At 39.3% G+C, this 12,011-nt stretch overlaps 1 protein-coding gene and 1 long non-coding RNA gene across 2 annotated transcripts in view; one reads left to right on the top strand and one right to left on the bottom strand.

Moving 5' to 3' along the window:
• Nucleotides 1–12,011, top strand: part of LOC137171738 (rho GTPase-activating protein 23-like) — a 70,639-nt gene that overhangs the window by 8,885 nt on the left and 49,743 nt on the right. The gene's annotated exons all lie outside the window — the stretch shown is intronic.
• On the bottom strand, nt 474–7,162 carry LOC137172391 (uncharacterized). Its single transcript, XR_010924964.1, has 2 exons — nt 6,985–7,162; nt 474–637 (listed from the first exon to the last, which is right to left on the bottom strand). It is a non-coding gene; the product is annotated as an uncharacterized lncRNA (long non-coding RNA).

The raw sequence follows: 12,011 nt of genomic DNA, 5'->3' as shown, positions 1-12,011 counted from the left end.
GGCTACATTATAGAGGGCAAAAAAATGAAAGAAATGGTGTTCCATGAGACTCCTAAAATGTATTTATTTGCTATAGCTAACATCTGGACAGTGACTACATCAGCTCTTTAGGGATGAATAAACACAGACTGCAAAAACACTCTAGTGGGGGGGCTGTAAATACAACAGTGACACATCAGAGCCTTATAATGTTCATATGACAAATGTGTTGGCAAACAGTTGCGTATTTACACATCCAGCAGATGCAGAACATTAGAATTGATTTAGAGATGTGTGTCAGTGTCTGCTGGAAAGAGCTGAAAGACAATAAAACACTTAGAATTGAGTGGAACTGCAGAGTTAGTGACTCTGTAAATTTGTCACTTGAGAGACTCATGTCAGATTACACACAGTCATTTGATCCATTTTTAATAAAAAACATATTGATTAGTGCAGCTTTAAAACTACTGACACAAAAACATTATCCCATCATATCATTTGTTATCCTGTATTTTTATTATAAATACATCTGTCCTTGCTGATTCTCCTTTACATTAATCATCTTTGTGCTGCTGCCCCGTTGGGCTCATGTGTGACATCATCAGTGTGCTGCAGCCTGCATGTCTGACACCCACAGCGGCCAATGGTACCATCTGTGCTGCAACACATACACACAAACACACAACTCAATGGGGATGGGATGTGTGTGAGGTTGTGTCATAATGTGTGTGTATTTGACAAATTCAGAGTGTGTGAGTGTGTAAATGTTTGTGTGTGTGTGTGTTTACTTGTTTTCTGCTCCGCTCTAGTTCATTCAGCATTATCTGTGCTTTAAATAGAATGATGAAAGCCTTATTTCTGTGGTGTGTGTGTGTGTGTGTGCACATGTCATATGTCCTCTTTGAAGAACCCTCAGGGAGATGCACTCTGGAGGAAAACTATTATCAGGTCAGGAGCAAACACAAGTTTGTGCAGCTATCCTTGTTAGGACATTGCATTGACCTCCATTCATTGTGGACAGCCTAACATTAACCATAACCTTAACCTAACCTCAATGCAAATGATGTTTTGCCTCATTAGGACCAGGCTTTGGTCCCCATGAGGACTACTGGTCCCGACAAGGTTGGTGTTTATACCAGAAAAGGTCCCGATGAGATAACAAAAACACACACAAGTGTGTGTGTGTGATCCCTCTCATGTGCTCTTTGGTTTTACTCTCTGCAATATAAATGAAGCTTGTACACCAGTATCCTCTCAGTGTATCATACTCACTAAAACACATCACTGCACTGAACATTGTAGGGACAAGTTCCCTTTCTATGCTCTTCATCTTGGGTTTTAACAATTCATTTCTGTAGCATTTTGAACTACTCTTCCCACAGATCACGCTGTGTTCAAGTACAGTCAGACATGGGAAATGTACCTTTCCTAACATGCATTTCAGCTCCCAGGATGTGGCAAAATATGACCTCCACAGTAAAGTGTGAATGCTATTTACAAATTTAAAACTACTGATTAGGATAACTCTAATATGATATGAATGTGACCTTTAAACATCCTTGGTAGCAACAAAGAGTCAAACAAAGTTTAGCAGCTAAGCCAGCCAGCTGCCAGAGTGACAAATGGAGTTTGTTTCTTATGTGACTAAAACTAATATGGCACAGATGATTTCTTGTTATGCACTGTAGTGGACTTGATGTTTGACTGCAGCAGTCTTTCAGTTTATGAATTTATCTTGTAGTCGTGTTTGAGTTTTATAAGGAGAAGAAGCTACCTAGTGAAGTAGTGACTATTGACTGCTGGGCGGCCATTTTCATGTGACACCTGAAATGGATTTCTCTTGTCTCATTTGACATCATGAGGTAAACAAGAATTTTAGAATTCATACCCAACTAGGAAGTCTGACACTTTCAAGAACAGTTAAACCCTTTTTGGAAAATATACTGATTTCTTTCCCAGATGTAAATATGTACACAGAACTGTAAAAAAAACATAATTTGTGGTTTTAATGGGAGTTGGGAACTATTTCTTAACGAACCACAGAGAAGTTCAGTGCGCAGCTGACTGGAGTCTTGTTGTCACAGTGAGGTTGTCAGGTTTGGTAACATCGAGCATATACAGAGACCAACACTAAAATGTGTGTTTACTGACTGTACTATGGCAACATACGGTCTGAAGATAATGCATAGATGTGCTGCGCGGATGGATAAACTGTTGGTTGTTGAGAAATAGTTCCAGTTCATAACTCCCCTTAAAACCACAATATTCTGACTCCCAGAAAGTGAATAAATGTTTTCCCCAAAATACTGAACTGTCCCTGTAAAGGGTGATTTGATTTTAGGTGTGGATATTAAGAATCCTGACCTAGAATCCAGAAAAAAGTACAACCTTAAAGTTTGAATATTTTATAGATTTGGTTTTATTTTAGTTTTCCTTGTCAGGACCAGGGAAACACACTGTCAAGTGATAACTGAACAAATTAGAAAATGTATAACACATTATTAACTGTGCACAAGGGGAAAGATGAACAGCCTACAGAACAGTGAAATTAAGAAAGAAAGAACAGTAAGAATAGAGAGAGACAATATAAAGCCTGTTATGAACTCGCTAGAGGCTGAATTTATCAAAATATCATTACTGTATATACAAGATTTATCTAGAATTAATATATCAAGAGAGAGGAGCAGAACGGCCATACATTTACAAGCAAACGCTGTGGATTATCACTTTAATAAGTGTGGTTTCTTGATCATCACAGATGGTGGTGTGGCATCTGTTCTGTGCATTTGTTTCAGTTGACATATATATTGTAGCAATCTCATTTGGTTCAAAATTAGACCACTAACATAACCTCTTTACTCATCAGTCATTTTTCAAACGCCATTTGAACCTATGTATTGATTAATGTTTGAACTTGACTGAACCTGAATAGACTTGGATGAAAATATTGAAATATGAATGGTTTCTAATTTAGTCCTGAAATCAGGTCTGAGCCTCCAGCTTCTAAAGGATTTGTTCTGTTTTGGGTCAGATTAGCTGCAAATATTCAGACCTGTTTGAAAATGGAGAATTCTTCATCGTAATGGTGTACAATCAGCCTGCTAATGATGCTACCACACTCCAAACTGCAGCATCTCTCTCACAGACTCTTTATAGTTTGTGACTACGCTGCTCAATATTTAATTATTATTCACATCGGGACAGTGACATCACATCCTTTTTTAGGGCTGAGTGCAGGGTAATTTCTTTGAAAGGAAAGTACATCTGACGGTATCTTAAAGGGGCACTCTGCTGATTTACACATGAAGTTTGGTTTGCTCATTATTGGTACAACTTGTATAATGTCCTCTGTGGCTCTGTGAAGAAGTCATTAAAAAAAACTGATGATGTCATAGTAATGTCATCAAGGTTATCTCGTCTTTGACCTTTTTTACAAACTGGTGGTGTGGCGTTTAAAAGATTAGGTGTTTACCCTGCAATTGTGTTGCATTATGGGAAATGTAGGATTCAATGTTTTTTGAGCTTGACACATACAAGGAACTAAAAGTCTGGATATATGCATCCACTGCTTTGATGTGCACCATTCTTTTTTTTCTCACAAGTCCCCCAACATCTTAGAAGTGCAATATTACTGGAGTATCCATTTAAGACTCTGTAATCAGGTCAATGGCAATAAATACCCTTTAGTCCACAGCTTCTTATTAATGTCACATTAGCACCAAGTTTACTTCAGGTGACTAAGCCGAGCTGGCAGGAACAGTCCAAGCTGGAGCCTAGACAGTAAATCAATCTTGATAGCACTCGCCATCTTGGCACCACGAAGAAGCCTTAAGTGCTTGTAATGTGTTTAATTGGTGGTGCAACTGATGCACTTGTAATATCCTAATTGCATTTAGAAGTGTAAATGCAACACCCTGGAACAGTTTGTGTGCTGCTTTGAGTTAAAATGATGCAATCACTCACTTTGTTTTTGTTCTGCAATAACATTAAAGTGGTGTATGAGAGAGACTGTATGTGTGACAGGATGCAGCACAGGCGAGATAAGACCTATGTGTAAGTGTGTTTGTGTGTGATGTGAAGGCGTGCACATGTGAGTGTGAGCTGGCGAGGGTGGTGAGTGGTGGTGGGGTTTAAATCCAGCAGATTAAGGCTGTTGTGTAATGGTGTGTAGGCCCGTGCTTTGTGAGATTGACATGTGCTCTCTGTGGGGATTAAATATATTCTTTCTATGGATGAAATGGAACAGAGGGGACTTCACTGCTCCTCTGATGGGCAGGTGTCTGTGCTGGGATCAGGTTACAGTCTTAAACACTTTTTCCATTTAATATATTGAAACAGATTGCCTAGAGCACTACCTTTTAATGTATTCAAGAGCAAAGTTTCATCCTGGGAATTTGCATAATTAGTATTCACAACACAAAGGTCACTCTTATTTCAGACTATTTTTTTAAATGCAGTTTTATTACTGCACAGGTAAATGATTTTGGTGGATTGCAGCTATACAGTATTTTTCAGAGGAATATAACTTGCTTGAGGGTGTGCTGTACTGAAGAATAAGAATAAGATACATATTTTTGTAGCATCCTCAAGCTAATACATACAGAATTACAACCAGAAAATAAAAAAACAAGAATACAAACTTTAAAGGAATAGTTCAACAATACACTTATTTGCTTTCTTTCCTGAGAGTGGACATGGTTAGCCTATCTTAGCATAAAGACTGGAAGCAGGGGAAAACAGCTAGCCTCTCTCTGTAGTAAAGTGTAAAAAAAACTCTCAACACCTATGAAGCTCACTAATTAACACATATCTTGTTTGTTCAGGCCACACACAAATAGAATTGTAAAAATGACAATTTGTGGTTTCAGGAGTTACATGCTTACGAGCTATTTCTTGGTTATGCTAAACTAGCTGAACCACTTCCTGCACAGAAGCTCCCCCACACACAAGAAATGTTAGCATGAAAACAATAAAGTAATGTTAGCATATAATTCCTGCTGTACAGGACAGACATTTGTAACATTTGTAACATTAGCTCTCTGAAATACTGTAAATCTGCCTGCGTGCGCATCTCACTGATGACATTGCTTGGAAACCAATTTGTCTATAGCAATGATTCTCAACCTTTTTTGGGCCAGCACCCCCTTGTGTATTATCCAGATCCCTTACCACCGCCCATCAATTAAAATGTAGGCTAATTGTCTACCCTGAATATTAATGTTGATTATTATTTTGTGGTGTATCATGAAAAAAGCATGTCATTGGATAACAAATAACAGATGTGATTTAACTGGATAGTTGGAATATCATTATCATTAGTTTCCCATGTAGGGAGCAAAAAAGCCATGTGAATAGAATTTATATTTATGAGTATTAAACAAATGCAATGGTTAGAAATCTGACAAACTTTAATTAGGTCTCGTTATTGATCAAGAACAGCAGCCAATCAGAAAGTGGTAATCTGGTGCTGGTGCCAAACAAGAAACATTCTTATTAATTGTTCCAATGGAAAACAAGAGCAGCCCACCAAGGAAAAAGTCAGAGGCTGCTGGAAAAAAGCAGAAGGATATGTATCCATAGATAAGATGTTCAATAGAATACTGGTGGCATTTTTTCTTGGTCTGCCACATTTTGCTGATATGATATGATTGTTGTTGTTTTATGATGCTATCCAGTCGATCAGAATTTTATCTTTATCTTATTCACAAACAATTTATTTATCCTGTTTTGCACATATCACAGAGATACAACTGCATTAATGCCATCTCAGCACTTTTTTATTTCCTTGCTGGAATGAATGGCAGACATCAGACTTCATGATCCAACTGATAAAGATTTATACTGTCTGTTAATATTTGACTTTTGTTCCAGGTTTTTCATTCCAAAGTTCAGAACTGCTGCTTTGTGATCAGATTTCCTTAAAGTTGCAATACACAACATTCAGCAACTAGATGTCGCTCTATAGCACCAACATCTCAGACAAAAACAAACGTTTGTGTCGTTTACTCAATAAAGTTGGGGAAAAATGAAGCGGACAACTCACAAAACTCAGATCAAACCGTCAAACTAGGCAAAGCTGATCAAATATGGAGCACTGTTCTGTTAGTGCTTTGCCTATTTCTCTCCTCAAATGCTTTCAGAAACATATTTTAATGTACTGTTTAGCTGTAATTTGACAAAGTTTGTGACATGGCTGCCATCTTGGAAACAGACGGGGAGGCCACGGAGGGACTCACATTATGGAGGTATTATAAGAGCTGGATACCGGACTAAAAATGGCGCCCATTCAGTCCTATGGGAATTGCTCGCCTGGTGCATACACCAAAAAAAGTTTCTAGCTTCCGGGATTGCTTCTACGTTGTGCAGCCCACTGAATTAGTTAGTAGTGTTTCCCCTGCTGGCCCCACCCGCGAGCTCCCGCTCAGCCCATAGACTTAACATTGTGATGACGTCACAGATTTTAAAATCGCTTTTCTCGGCTCGAGGAAAGTTTTACAAACATAAAACCTCCATGGATGAAAAGTTCATAATAGAAAGAGTCATAATTGAAGTTGTTTACAGTTCGAGGTGTCCTGTCAACAGTTTTACTGGCGTCTCTTTTACAATGGTGGTCTATGGGGAAAATCCTTTTTGGGCCGCAGGGGGATTTTTCGCTGCAATACCGCGAGTGGCCACTGGGAAAAATTGGCTGCAAGGCTGAGCGGCGGCACCCTATCCAGCTCTTATTATACATCCATGACTCACATGCACTAACATGTGCTAACATGTGCTAACGCGCGGTCAGCGCGGTTACCAAAACAAGGAACAGAGAACCTCGGATAACACGACACACAGAGGGAGTGTGACTTCATTCACTGGTAAGGACGCCATTGCTCCGCGATATCTCTACATAGCAAATAGTTTTCTGACAACTAATATGGCTAAATATCATTTAATGCAACTTTAAAGAACAATTCAGGTTAAAGATGAATACAGAGAGTTGAGACTGTTTGTGAACCAACAAACCTTAAACCTCCTGCTGTGAGTTTCATGTTTGTTCTTCCTCTGGTTGGTTTCCTGGTTGAAGCTGCTGATTAATCTCACTCTTCACCTTGATTCAGCCCAGTACTTCTGTGAAGCTATAGTCCAGCAAGGAAACACTGTACAGGGGCAAAAAAAAAGACTGACTTTGGAAGATAGCAATTTAATTTGAGTTATTGATTAGCTTCAGATATTTTAGGAGATATTTTTACACAGAACACAGACTGTAGATTTTGTCCCCCAGCTCTTGTAATCACTTTGGAAAAGGGATGTTTTTTATCAGTTTGAACAGGAGGAACAATTACAGCAACAAATAATCCTTTAAATTTACATGTGGGAATGCTGGAACTGTTTCATGACAGACTTGAAAAAAAATCTTGACCTATACTTTAAATACTCATAAATCCTGTAAGATAATGCCAGTATAAACTATATACAACGTTCTCATTTTCAGAAAACAAGCTGTCTCTGTGATGCTTCATATACCAAAGTGACAGCACTTTGAATTGTCTTGTTATTAAAAGAAAACAAGAGAGGCAAAAGTTCAAATATGATGAGTCCAGCGTACACTGGGCACAATGCTCACTTACTGCTGTTTGGGAGACAGTTTGTCTTTCATTCTTCTGATATTGTTTGTCACTTCCCAGCAGTGTCTGTTGTGATGGATGGGACACTTATTTGGTTCACCCCAACTGTGCAATTTACAATATTTTGACAAATAAACTGTCAGAGAGTATAACTTTAACTTTGGTGAAACATGTCATTTGTTTCCAACTCTACAGAGTACATGAAGTCCAGAGATGTAAGTGTGTGGTCCTGCTGTGCTTGCAGGCGAGTGACACTGATGTGAGGTGATTGTTCTGTAAAGTAGAGCCTCTCTCTGAAGCCACAAAGCTCTAATTCAATCAGCAATTTACATGTGATCTGGCCAGGACAGCCCATCCCCACTGAGAAGTTCAGAAATGACTTGACCACAAATGCAGAAGTCACATAGTATCTGGATGGAGACGATAACACATTCACACATAAAGGTTGTCTCTACACATGCAAATCTATGTTATTTTTGCTCTTCATCTACCACATGAACACAGTCCTCCTTGCATGGTTAAACCTATTTCCACCCTCTTTGTGAGTCAAAAGGAGTTTCTCTCATTTATCATCAGCTAACAGTTAGCTCACCCTCTGGTGGCAGTCTTGCACCACTGCATGTTCTATCCGTAGCTTCACTGGTGAGGATTACATGGATTAGATATTTAGGGAAATCTCCCCGTGCTGCTGTAAATAGACAGATGGGTGTGCCCCGCCCTCCCCCAACATGAGCACACACACACACACACACACACACACACACACACACACACTCACTAGCCTCTCTGTTGCCATGCCAGACCTCGACATAACAGAACACTACAGAATAGAGACAGATGTTTGTCTATTTAAGACTTTAATTCCAAAATCAAATATCCTCAGATTGAGAGATTATTTGTATCTTTTTTTCTGTTACTCATGATGTTTTTATTTATTTTGTAATTACCTTTCAATATAGTAGTTTTGATTGTTAGTAGCGAGTCCGCCATTCCTGCTGTGGATTCATATTGGCCACCTATCCCTATGCAAGTGTGCAAATGTGTTTGGCTCCCCTGTAAACAGATACACCAGCTGCTCTTCTGTTATATTTCTGATAAAGTAGCTGCAGTTACCACCAGTGAACATGAGTGTCACCAAATCAACCAGGACTGAAATCTGAAAGTATATGTCTGACGATTTTCTACGTTTTTATTATTTTCAACAAACCTCATGTGAAGAGCCAAAGCAAGAATGAATTGATCTACTTACAAGTATTGTGTGTGTATCCAAATATATCTTTTTCCTCTGTACCATAGACCTGCCAAAATCTGCTAAAGCCACGAAGATTACAGTCACAGTGGTTTGTTTACAGCAGGTTTTCAGTCCGGAGAGTAGTTATGTTCCATTTACAGTGCTTTGCTAGCTTGTTGTGCTACATCTTGACTTAGTACTACATTGTGAATTTATTTATTTTATGTGACTACATTGCAATGGGGGTTATCATTTTGGAATAATCCATGTCACAGGAACAAACTAAATCAGACTCCACTTTACTTATAAATGATGAATCAATAATTGTTTCCAAACATCCAGTTCTCCATTAGACTCCATGATGGCACTAAATGTGATTGCAGAGAGGTTTATGACTGCAAAGCCTCTGTAGCAGGAGGTGGAGGGAAGATGAGGGTTAATTGAGGGGGATGGGGGAGGTCACAGGGTACATGAGGAGAGCGACTGGGGGATAACGGTAGAATGAGGATGTTGGGTCTCCACAGACCCCCTGCAGTGGGGATGAAACTCTTTTCAGAACAAGGACAGATTAGTGCCTCCATAGCACCCCCCATATGTACATATACAACACACACACACACACACACACACACACACACACACACACACACACACACAGGTCACCCTCCTCCTTCCACATCCTGACAATCACCACTTTCCAACACAATGTATAGATTAAATCCTTGGCAGCCTTGTTTTTATTGGAGCACAGGGGTGTTAGGATAAAGACCTGAGGGCCACTGTGTCCTGCACAGTGATTTTTGGACAACAATGTAAAAAAAATTGGGAATCCTTTGTTTAGGGATGTGCATCAACCACTGCTGCTAATCTCTTCTGATTGAAGATCAGATACTGTAATTCTTGAGCTAACACAACAGAGGAGGAGAATACAGCTGGCGAGGTCTTCTGTTGGGCCCATAGCGTCCTTGTCCAAGATCTCCAGCATAAAATCTGAGCTGTTGGCCACTGAGAACATAATAAATGACCTTCTCCAGTGGCAGCTCAACAACTGAATATCCACTCTGGAGACTCCATGGCACAACGTACCGTGCTCTGGGAAGCCAGCTTGCTGGGATGGGTAAGAGTAGGATCTGTCTCCCATTCTTTGATCCAAGCAGCAATGTCAATATCCTGCCTCTCTCAAACTCCTTTACACTGCTAACTGAGTTTGCTGTTAGCCTAGCTCCAGCCAGCTGACCCACTGTGCGCAACTGGAGGGCTGTGCCGAAGTCAAAGAAACGCTCAGCATCCAGTGCCAACTCTGCCAGCTCCCATTCAGAATCCCTGGAGAGTAAGCACCCTTACCTTTCTGGACAATCCATGGAAACGACCCCTGATGCCAGCTGCATTGCTCTGGTCTCGGGGCTCACAGACTGCCATGCCTGCAGTGGGCACACCTCTAGTCATTGCTGGGAATGATGTTACAAAGAATGCTGTGCCCAGTCTTTCTGACATCCACTCAACTGTCCATACTATTATTGTTCATGTGGGCACAAATGATATTAGACTTAAGCAGTCTATTAAGCTCTAACAGGACGATGAGAAAAGCTCACCATTGGCTATTGAACTTTTGTATTGCCACTGGAATTGGGTTTGTTAATAATTTTGACTATTTCTGGACCAAAAAGGACCTGTACAAGATAAATAACCTTCATCCAAACAACAGAGGCACTAGACTGCTCACCAAAAACATTGTCCTAACTGATAACTAGATGTCTAGTAATTTTTTGCAGATAAACAATGACAAGATGGAAATCGTGGTTATCAGGGGAATGGCTAACAGACAGGAAATCACTTACATTGTTACAACTGTCTTTGTAAAGTCTGACACAGGTCAGAAACCTTGGCGTCATCCTGGACCTCACTTTCCAGAACCACATTAGCAGTATAACTAAAACCGGTTTTTATTATTTAAGAAACTTTTATCCCAGGAGGAAAAACTCCGTCCATACTTTTATTTACAGTCGCCTAGACTAATGTAACATGCTACTCACAGGAATTATTAAAAAGACATATCGATCGATTTAATTGCATTGTGGGTAATGTAGGCACCAATGTAGGCTTTCACAAGTAAGACTGCTTGGAATAAAAAAAAACAGTATCGCTGGTTCTGCTGCATTGATGTTGATTCTTCTGTCCATCATAAGTCTTACAATGTTACAGTAATGCAATATTAAATCTGTGGAGAACTCTTTTAAGAATGTTTTTAAAAGAAATCAATTTACATGGCATATACTACAAAAAATGTACATCAGACATGAATACAGAACATATGCTCACCACTAGGTACAATCTGTACCTAGTGGTTTGTCACACTGACCAATGACTTACTATTTAATAAACTAATAATCACTCAATATAAGTCGGTTTTAAAGTTTTGGTATGAATACTATTAGATGAACTGAAAGTCACTATGTGAAGTTTTCATTGTGAACAATCATGGTACGATTTACATTCATCTTTTATCATGAAAATATATTGTGTGTAATATTAAGGCCTAACAAAATTATAAATGCTGTATGCTGTAAGACATGAAATACAAAGTATATGGGGACCCACTCAGTAAACATTTCCCTACATATGCTTGTAGGTCAATGAAGAGCTGGCAATCTCAAATAACTAAAATATCAGTTTTGTCTTTCAAAACCCCACATCAGTCACCCTTATAACTTACCATGTATCAACACACACAGGGCTCTCCATGTAGTGAATGTCACATTTTGGGTTCATTGTTTATAACCTCCTGATGCTCTAAAGCAAATGCTTGATAAAAAAAAATATGAAACCAAACGTCATCACCAACCAAGCACAAACAGCTCCAAAATCCCACCTCTGACAATCATGATGTCAGATGATGTTGGCTAATGGAAGTTGGACTAGCGCTTATATAACAGAATTTAACTGTCCTGCAAGCTGCGCTCCATGACGTGTGATTATATGTCAGAAGTGATGTAAGAGAGCCAGGAAGGAAATTAATTTGATCCAAATGACTTGAAATGATGACACAAATATTCTCATTTATTTATTCTATAAATGATCATTTATCATCTACCATCAGGGCACATTGGATGGTTTGTCTACATCAGTTTAAAGCCATTTGATGGGATGATAGCTACAAGTCAAATTTCCCAGAAAGACTCAACTTTGTGTGTCTG

Source organism: Thunnus thynnus, chromosome 20 (assembly GCF_963924715.1).
Source record: "Thunnus thynnus chromosome 20, fThuThy2.1, whole genome shotgun sequence".
Taxonomy (NCBI): Eukaryota; Metazoa; Chordata; class Actinopteri; order Scombriformes; family Scombridae; genus Thunnus; species Thunnus thynnus.
The sequence above is the reverse complement of the archived record's forward strand: the minus strand, read 5'-3'. Positions and strand labels throughout refer to the sequence as shown.